The 7,500-nt window shown below is 33.9% G+C and overlaps 1 protein-coding gene across 2 annotated transcripts in view; it reads right to left on the bottom strand.

The window, feature by feature from the left end:
• The window catches only part of EBF3 (EBF transcription factor 3), a 131,390-nt gene that overhangs the window by 114,425 nt on the left and 9,465 nt on the right, over positions 1 to 7,500 (bottom strand). The window lies entirely within an intron of this gene.

Here is a 7,500-nt window from a genome sequence, read left to right as displayed (position 1 = left end):
ATCACCACTCAGGCAACCATTACTGACATCAGTGGGAGTCAATGAGAATTCGTTTGAGTAAGGACTGCAGAATCAGTCCCTCAATTTTTTATACTCTGAGTTCTTCTCATGAATTATTTGTTCCACGTGGTCAGAAGTAATGTTGAAACTCACTTTGTAGCTAACAATGATAACTGGAGCTTAATCATACCATTTGGACTGGATGAAGTTACCTTGTTGCCCAACAGCATCTCATGAACTACAGAAGGTCTGCACAAACTTGTAGAGGAAATCCTAATCAAATCTGGTTTTGTAAAGAGCATTCCTGACAATTCACACAATACCAAGACCAATTCAATTTTACTGGTTGTTATTCAAAATAAAAGGCACTCACATCTATCCATTGTGTATTAATAACCCTACTCTGACTTTTTTTGGGGGGGTCACCTAACTAAATGTACAGAGCACGAGTAGTGCATTCACCTTTTAAAGGAGGGAATGTTCCTTCTTCACACATACAATAAAATCAACTTTTTACTTTACATATGTCATGGTCAGATGAATCTACCCCAAAAATGAGTCTGGAGATTTTCATTTCAATAACTCTCCTAACCTCTAAATAAATTTTTGGATCAATTTTCTTTTAATTTTTTATAGAAACTTTTATAAAGTGCAGTAGGAGTTTTATATGGAAATTATCGTTTGTATTTCTACTTTTTAAAAAGCCTGTTAAACACTCTTTAAGGATTAGGCCAGGTTTCTTACCCCAATCCCTATAATTTCTTTATCATTAAGGCCAAAGAGTTTTTAGTGGGCTGAATACTGCTAATCGCTTACCCCAACCCCCATGGCTTTGTTTCTGTCAAAATAGCTTCTTTCAGCTGCAGCACAGAGAGAGAGAGAGAGAGCTGTCTCGGCAAATGAACTGTTCTTTCTCACCAGATGTGTAACCGTGTTTCGTCTTTCACTAGAGACAAGCTGGAGCCGACTTCTTCCGCTAGCCAGGCCTATGCTACATGTCTTACAACAACACAAATGTAAGCCCCTTCCTTTCCACACATGTTAAACTCATTTCCTAGTGAATTATTGGGAAAACATAACACTATCCTTACTGCTGTTTTCAGATGATGCAGTTTACTTTATACACTCCTGGCACCATGAGTACAAGATGCTTGGTTCTGCATAGTTTTCTGGCTGTGAAACTTTTGGTGAAGGAATCACAGATTTCTTTTTTGTAATTTGCCTCTGGCCAAAACTTACTAGAATCTACAAAGTGTGCAAAACAAATCCATTCCATTCGCATTTAACAAATACTATTCATGCTCTGTGGATTTCTTTTTTTGTCTGAGAAAAAGCAAAAGCACCAATTCAATAAGAGAATAAGAGCCATAGCTGAATAAACTATATTTTGAATCAACAAACACAATATATCAATAAACTAACAATTTTTTTCTTCAGTTTCATATTTTTAATGTACCAAACCCGTTTACAAAACAGTCAAACCTATGACTCTTGTAAAATCCAGAGCAAACCTTTGACCTATACAATTTTCCAGCTTTGTTTTTTTCTTAAATTGTAGCCACATCTTTATTTTAAAGTATTAATAATGCCAGTATACTATCTTATTATATATAGTTTTGACCACAAATGTTTTTGTGAGATTTGCTATTAAGATAAACAAACAAGAGGAGCTTGTATTCTGGCAGCTTGACTGAGGTGAATGGTTTTCATTTTTAGAGTGTAAGCTCTGGAAGCTCTGCCAAGCACAGGTTAAGCTCCCTAAGTTTTCACTTCCTGTAGCCCTGCTTGTCAATCACTTCCTGGCATCTGCAGTGACAATTTCCATCCTTAGAGCTTGGAATTTCCATCTCCTCCAACATGTCTCCCACTGCCACTCTCACCTCTTGGACACCCATGTCTAATACATTATTCACCATCTTTCAAAAGTAACTCAACACTGTTGCATCCGTGTTATTCTAAATACATCCATCTAAAATATTGGTTCTTTATATGTATATGTTATAAAAAAAGGCTTCATAAGAACAGCTTCTCCTGCTTTGTTTCATGTGCTTTTTTTCATTATTCACTGTCCGATAATAATTATTTACTTCCTATAAGCATGCGTACCAGAACTCTGAGTTTGAAAGATTTTTCCATAACCTAATCCAATTCATCAAAGGCATCCTAACAAAATTATAGGCTCTGGCAGTATCTTTGCTTTTCACCTGATAAGGCTGTAACAGAAGCAAAGGATGGTTTGTATCAGGATATTTCTTGTAGTATAGTTTTTGACAGCTTTGCTTAAATCCCTTCCCCCTCTTTTCCTTTCTCACAAAAACATACCACTTTATTATTCCTTTGCACAACAGTGCTATAGAAGCATTTGGCTTTATAGAAATAAGCAAGTATATTACACAGAAAAAAGAATGTTACAAAAGTCTCATCTATTCCACTTGGGATTTACTGGAGAACAATGATTTTAAGGATGTGTATGAGTGTATTCCTCTGCTAGTAAAGAATCTAAATATTTAGGCAATTTAATTAACTGTGGTTTGCTGTAGTGGTTAAGAATATAGATTCAGACTGAACTATGTAAACTGCATAATTTTGGTAAACTTGGGTTAAAAAAAATAACATTTTCAAAGTAGTATCTCGGGCTTGTTTCCTTTTTTAACAAAATGGTGTTTTCAGTGTTGCTGAATTTTATAGCTTTCCTTCACGTGCAGTTTGTTTTTGCCACCATTCAATCTATATTTTGTGCAAGTATATGAATGGAAGAACTAATGAATGGGGTAGTATATATCTTTTGCCTCCAGAACAGTAGGTGTGGTAGTTTGCTTGTAAACAATACAGAGATATTCACACCTGTGAGCTTGAAAAGCCAAAGTGAGGGTCTCAGCCCAGGAATGTATCCTTCGCAGCCATATCCACTAATCTAAAATATACTACATTCTTGAAATCAATGTCAACAGAAAATGACAGAAAAACGCTTACACAGAAAAGTCACAATTTTAAAAATGTACTTTGAACTGAATAACAGCTTGTGAAGCACAATCAAAGTAAAGAGAACTTTTGAGCGAATCCAATGCCTATCCAACAATAATTATGTGCATTTCTTAAAGAGAACTAAGAACAAAAAAATTTACTCTAAACTGCCCTGTTTTCAGCGCATTATGCAGATGAAATGACAACTTGTCATTTAAGAAGTTAATAAACAGTCACCGTTTTGCAGGTTATCCAAATGCTACTGAATAGAAAACCTCGGATCCCTAAATGATGTGTAATTAAAATTATTTAAAAAATCCTCCTTGACAGGCCAGGGCTTAGCCAAAATGTAAATGACATTAAAGAAGACAATGAATTTAATTTTATTTAATGTCCCTTTTTGCAGATCCTCATTTACATAGCATTTTTAACAAAAGCGTTGACCTTATAAATGCTGGCATTTGTACAGCTTCTGCAGAGTTGGATTTAATCATGCTTTCGCAAAGCCATAAGGGAAAAAGCTTTAAGTTCTCTGGTTGGATATGGAGTAGGAATAAAAACATTGGGACTGGTCAAATGTTTATCCTCCTTGCTTCTGAAAACAACCTGACAAGAAGATGTAAAGGTCTAGGGAATAACCCATTGCTGTTTGTAAGGCTTGGTAATAATCATACATAATCGTTTGGAAATATAGCTAATAAAAAATATAATGAGTGTTCAGCAAAATCGGCATTAGGCCCAAATTACATGATATTAATACTTGAACAGGTGCAGAAAGGCGCTTTAAATGAGGTAAATGAATAAAATGTCCCACAGCACAACTGTGTGCACTGACAAAAAGTCAATCACATGAATAATTCAATGACTAGGACTGCCAGCAAAGGTCAGCTTTCTTTGACCTTTGTGACAGGAAGTGAAAGGAAACACTGTTGACTAAAAAAACTCCAATCAGTCTTCAGCTACTGTTCTACAATTACTTTAAAGGTGTAAACATAGAGTATAAATGAATTAACGGTATTTATTGGGAACCCAACATATAAAACTAAGCTTGAGGGTCAACTCATTTTACTCAAGATAATATGAAATTACAGACAATGAAAGGTTAAATGTGGGGGATTCTTTTCTACAAGCAATGTCAATTATGAATAAAATCTGAGGTCAGTTGAAAAGTATTTTAAGAGCCTACAGGGTTGAAATTTTGTAACAGCTGTTAAATATGACAAAACTTTTTTCCCCCCCAAAACGAAAGCTATTCCAAACGCTGTATGAAAGAAATGGGATAAACAGATGTCTGGCTTCTATACAGGAAAGTAGGACACACTTGGAATGATAAGTCTCCTAAACTCTATAGAATAATGCCAGATTTATTGGGGGGGGGCATTTACTACCCACAGAGATGCCAACTAGCAGTATGACTGTGATAGTACCATCTGGAAAAACGTTGCAGAGCATGCTATCAGTAATACATTGCAAGCACATTCAGTGTGCACAAGCAGATCTGCCATTCTTTACTAGTGAGTTGCCGCTTAATGTTTTGATAGTAATGTAATCCTGCCTTCCCGTGTTCCTCCACAATCAGTCTTTTCAGTTTTCAACAGTTGGACACTGCACCTTCATATACATTCAACCCAAACAAGGAAAGGAAAAGTCAAGAGGATGTTTCTTACCAGGAATGTCTATGCCTTCTAATAAAATATATTATGATGGCACAGAAGAATTATTTTCGCGCAGTGTGGTTTTGGTTTAGCAGTTACAGCGGTATCCTGTAATCATTTACAGCCATTGGAATGTATGGGTGAAATAGGATAGATTTATCTGTTCATAGTTGTGATATGTAGACAATGGGTGTTCCTAATGAGGAACATCTGCTTTTGTGTTTTCCCAGAAAACATTATTCCACTATGAAAATGATACTCCCATCCTTTTCAGCAATACCACAAAGAAAATATGGCCCTTTTCCTTTCTTTTATTTGGTTTTCTTTAGGTCAATCTAATTTCCCAGGGACCCCTTTTCTGTGGCATCTCTTTACTGACCACACTTTATGGGGCTTTTTTCCTTTACTACATAAATTATTACGTAGTATGAATAATTTTATTATGTTGTATGAATAATACTGTGGTATAATTATATTCATGCAATAATAAAAACTTCTTTCCTTAGCAATGCTTCATGAAGTAAGTGCAAATAAAAAATTCTCTGCGAGTTAAAAGTTCGGATGAGATGCAATATGTAAATTTTGGGTTTTTTTTAAAGGCCTTCCATTTTGTTTTACATTTAAGTCTCCTGAAAGATGAAAAGGCATAATTTCATTAATTGATTTAAAATATTGTAATCTTTTGCAATGTGTGTGTTGTGTGTCTGAAGTGTGTTGGTATTTCTTTTCTTCCTTCCTAATGTTTAAAACAGTTCAGATTATCAGAAAGAGCATTAGTTTGGTCTAGAACAAACATATGGCCATAGATCTCAATTCGGGATTGAATTATTGGTTCATATCCTCAGGACAAATATGCCTTATCTGGTCAAAACCTGCTAAATGTGTCCAAAGGCCAAAAGGATCTATTGAAGTATACTGCATGTAATTTTTTAAGCCAACTAACAGAGTGATAAACACTTGTTATGGGAAACTGTAAACTGACTCAAAAATTTGATGGAGATATTTTGTTCTGTGATGCTCAAGAGGAAACACAACCCAGAAATTCAACACAACAACAAATCCAGGTGACAAACTATTAACACATGGCTCAAGCAAACATAAATTATTATTAGGAATTTTAAATATAATTTGATAGTCTCAGAAGACTATGTTAATCTTATGAAGCACCTTTCCAAAATGTATTTTCCTTTTATGATATTGGCTATAAATTGCTCATAGTGTACACGAAACTTAACAATTTTTCAAAAATACATGTTAAAGTACAGAGAGTATCATACCAAAATCTCTTCTTACAACATGCAACAAAATGCTAATAGTATTATCTAATTAAAGGGACAACTCTTTTAAGAAGGCTAAAATATACATTCTTTTTCTCATTATACAAAAACTACTCCTACCTTTAAAATTCCTAATGTAAAAGGTGATTAAAATTCCTATAAAATTGTCATATCTTTAAATTTAGAAGCTCAACAGATTTTTCATCAATAATTAAGATCTCTAAAGCATTTATGCTAGGCGTAAATGGAGTTTCAATCTTCCTTATTCAAATAAACATGGTAAACCCATTAACCAAATGTTGTTTTTTTTTATTTTTTTATCCTCTCATGCATCTAGAATATCAAATTACAACACACTTCTGATAGTTTTGGGAAGGTATAAAATCATTGGTGTTGTACAGTATGTTTCAGCGTTGTTGTGATCATACTGAATAGAACTGATATAATTTAATTCACTATTATTCAAGTACATCATTAAGTATATGTCATTATAATTCTTAATTATTGCAAAATGTTATTTGTTTTGCACTTCATTGTACAGATGCTCTATAAAAGCAAAGTACTTCTAAATTTATCAATTTAAGTTCAATAGTCAAGCAATGATTGCCCTGTTCACATATCTAAAGTCTGACTCAGTACACAATAGCAAAATATTGTTCTAATTTTCACTTCTAATTCTTTTATAGTGATCTAAGGCTTCACACTTTAAAGCAATTTAATATTTACATTTGTAAACATCGTACATAGCTAGAAAACTCTGAAAGATGAAACATTCTTATGATCCAGTAATAAATGCTATAATGTACTATCTTTCATTAGCTATTCAACCAAGATTCCTATACTTCCAAATATTTTTACCCTATACAAAATAAATAAATTCAGCTCACAAGGCAACAATCCACAGCTCTATGATTTCCATAGCTAAAACACTAAAGACAAATATAATTATATTGATTTTTGTACTTCAAGTTCTATAAAGTGTTGAACTTGTTCTCAATTGCCTGACACAATCCCAGAGTGATGGCAACAACTGGTCAGCCCTATTTGATTACTAATAAGAGAGATGTCCCTTCTGTCAGATACCTAACATTCTCCACTAAGCAAACAGCTATTTCAGCTAGTTAAACATTAGCATTGCTCTCCACTGGTGGTGCATATTTCTTTAGGCTTAACTCATGGAGTTTTCCAGGTTTAATTTTTCAGTCACTGGACAGCAAAGTTCATGATCAAAAGATAACTTTGTAATGAAAGCTGCTGAAATTCAACCCTTCTTCAAAACATTCTAACCCTCTGCTTCACAAAACTGGTGTCATATGTACACGTCGTACTAACATTTATTAGATTTGGGTACCAATTTCAAAATCTACAGTCAATCACATATTGACCCTTTTGCTGCAACCATATTGTTGAAAAAGTTGCCAAAGTTGTTGCCAAAAAAAATATTATTTTGGTCAATATTTTCTGATTAAAATCATGCTAAAATAAAATTTCCAAGGAATCGTTAAGAATTATGTGATAATATATTACCTGACAAAATCTGAATAGCAACAACATGGATAAGAGTGTAAAGAATTGCATATAGTTAATTGAGATAAGTAAATTAA

This window comes from Lepidochelys kempii, chromosome 7, assembly GCF_965140285.1.
Source record: "Lepidochelys kempii isolate rLepKem1 chromosome 7, rLepKem1.hap1, whole genome shotgun sequence".
In the NCBI taxonomy this organism is placed as follows: Eukaryota; Metazoa; Chordata; order Testudines; family Cheloniidae; genus Lepidochelys; species Lepidochelys kempii.
The sequence above is the reverse complement of the archived record's forward strand: the minus strand, read 5'-3'. Positions and strand labels throughout refer to the sequence as shown.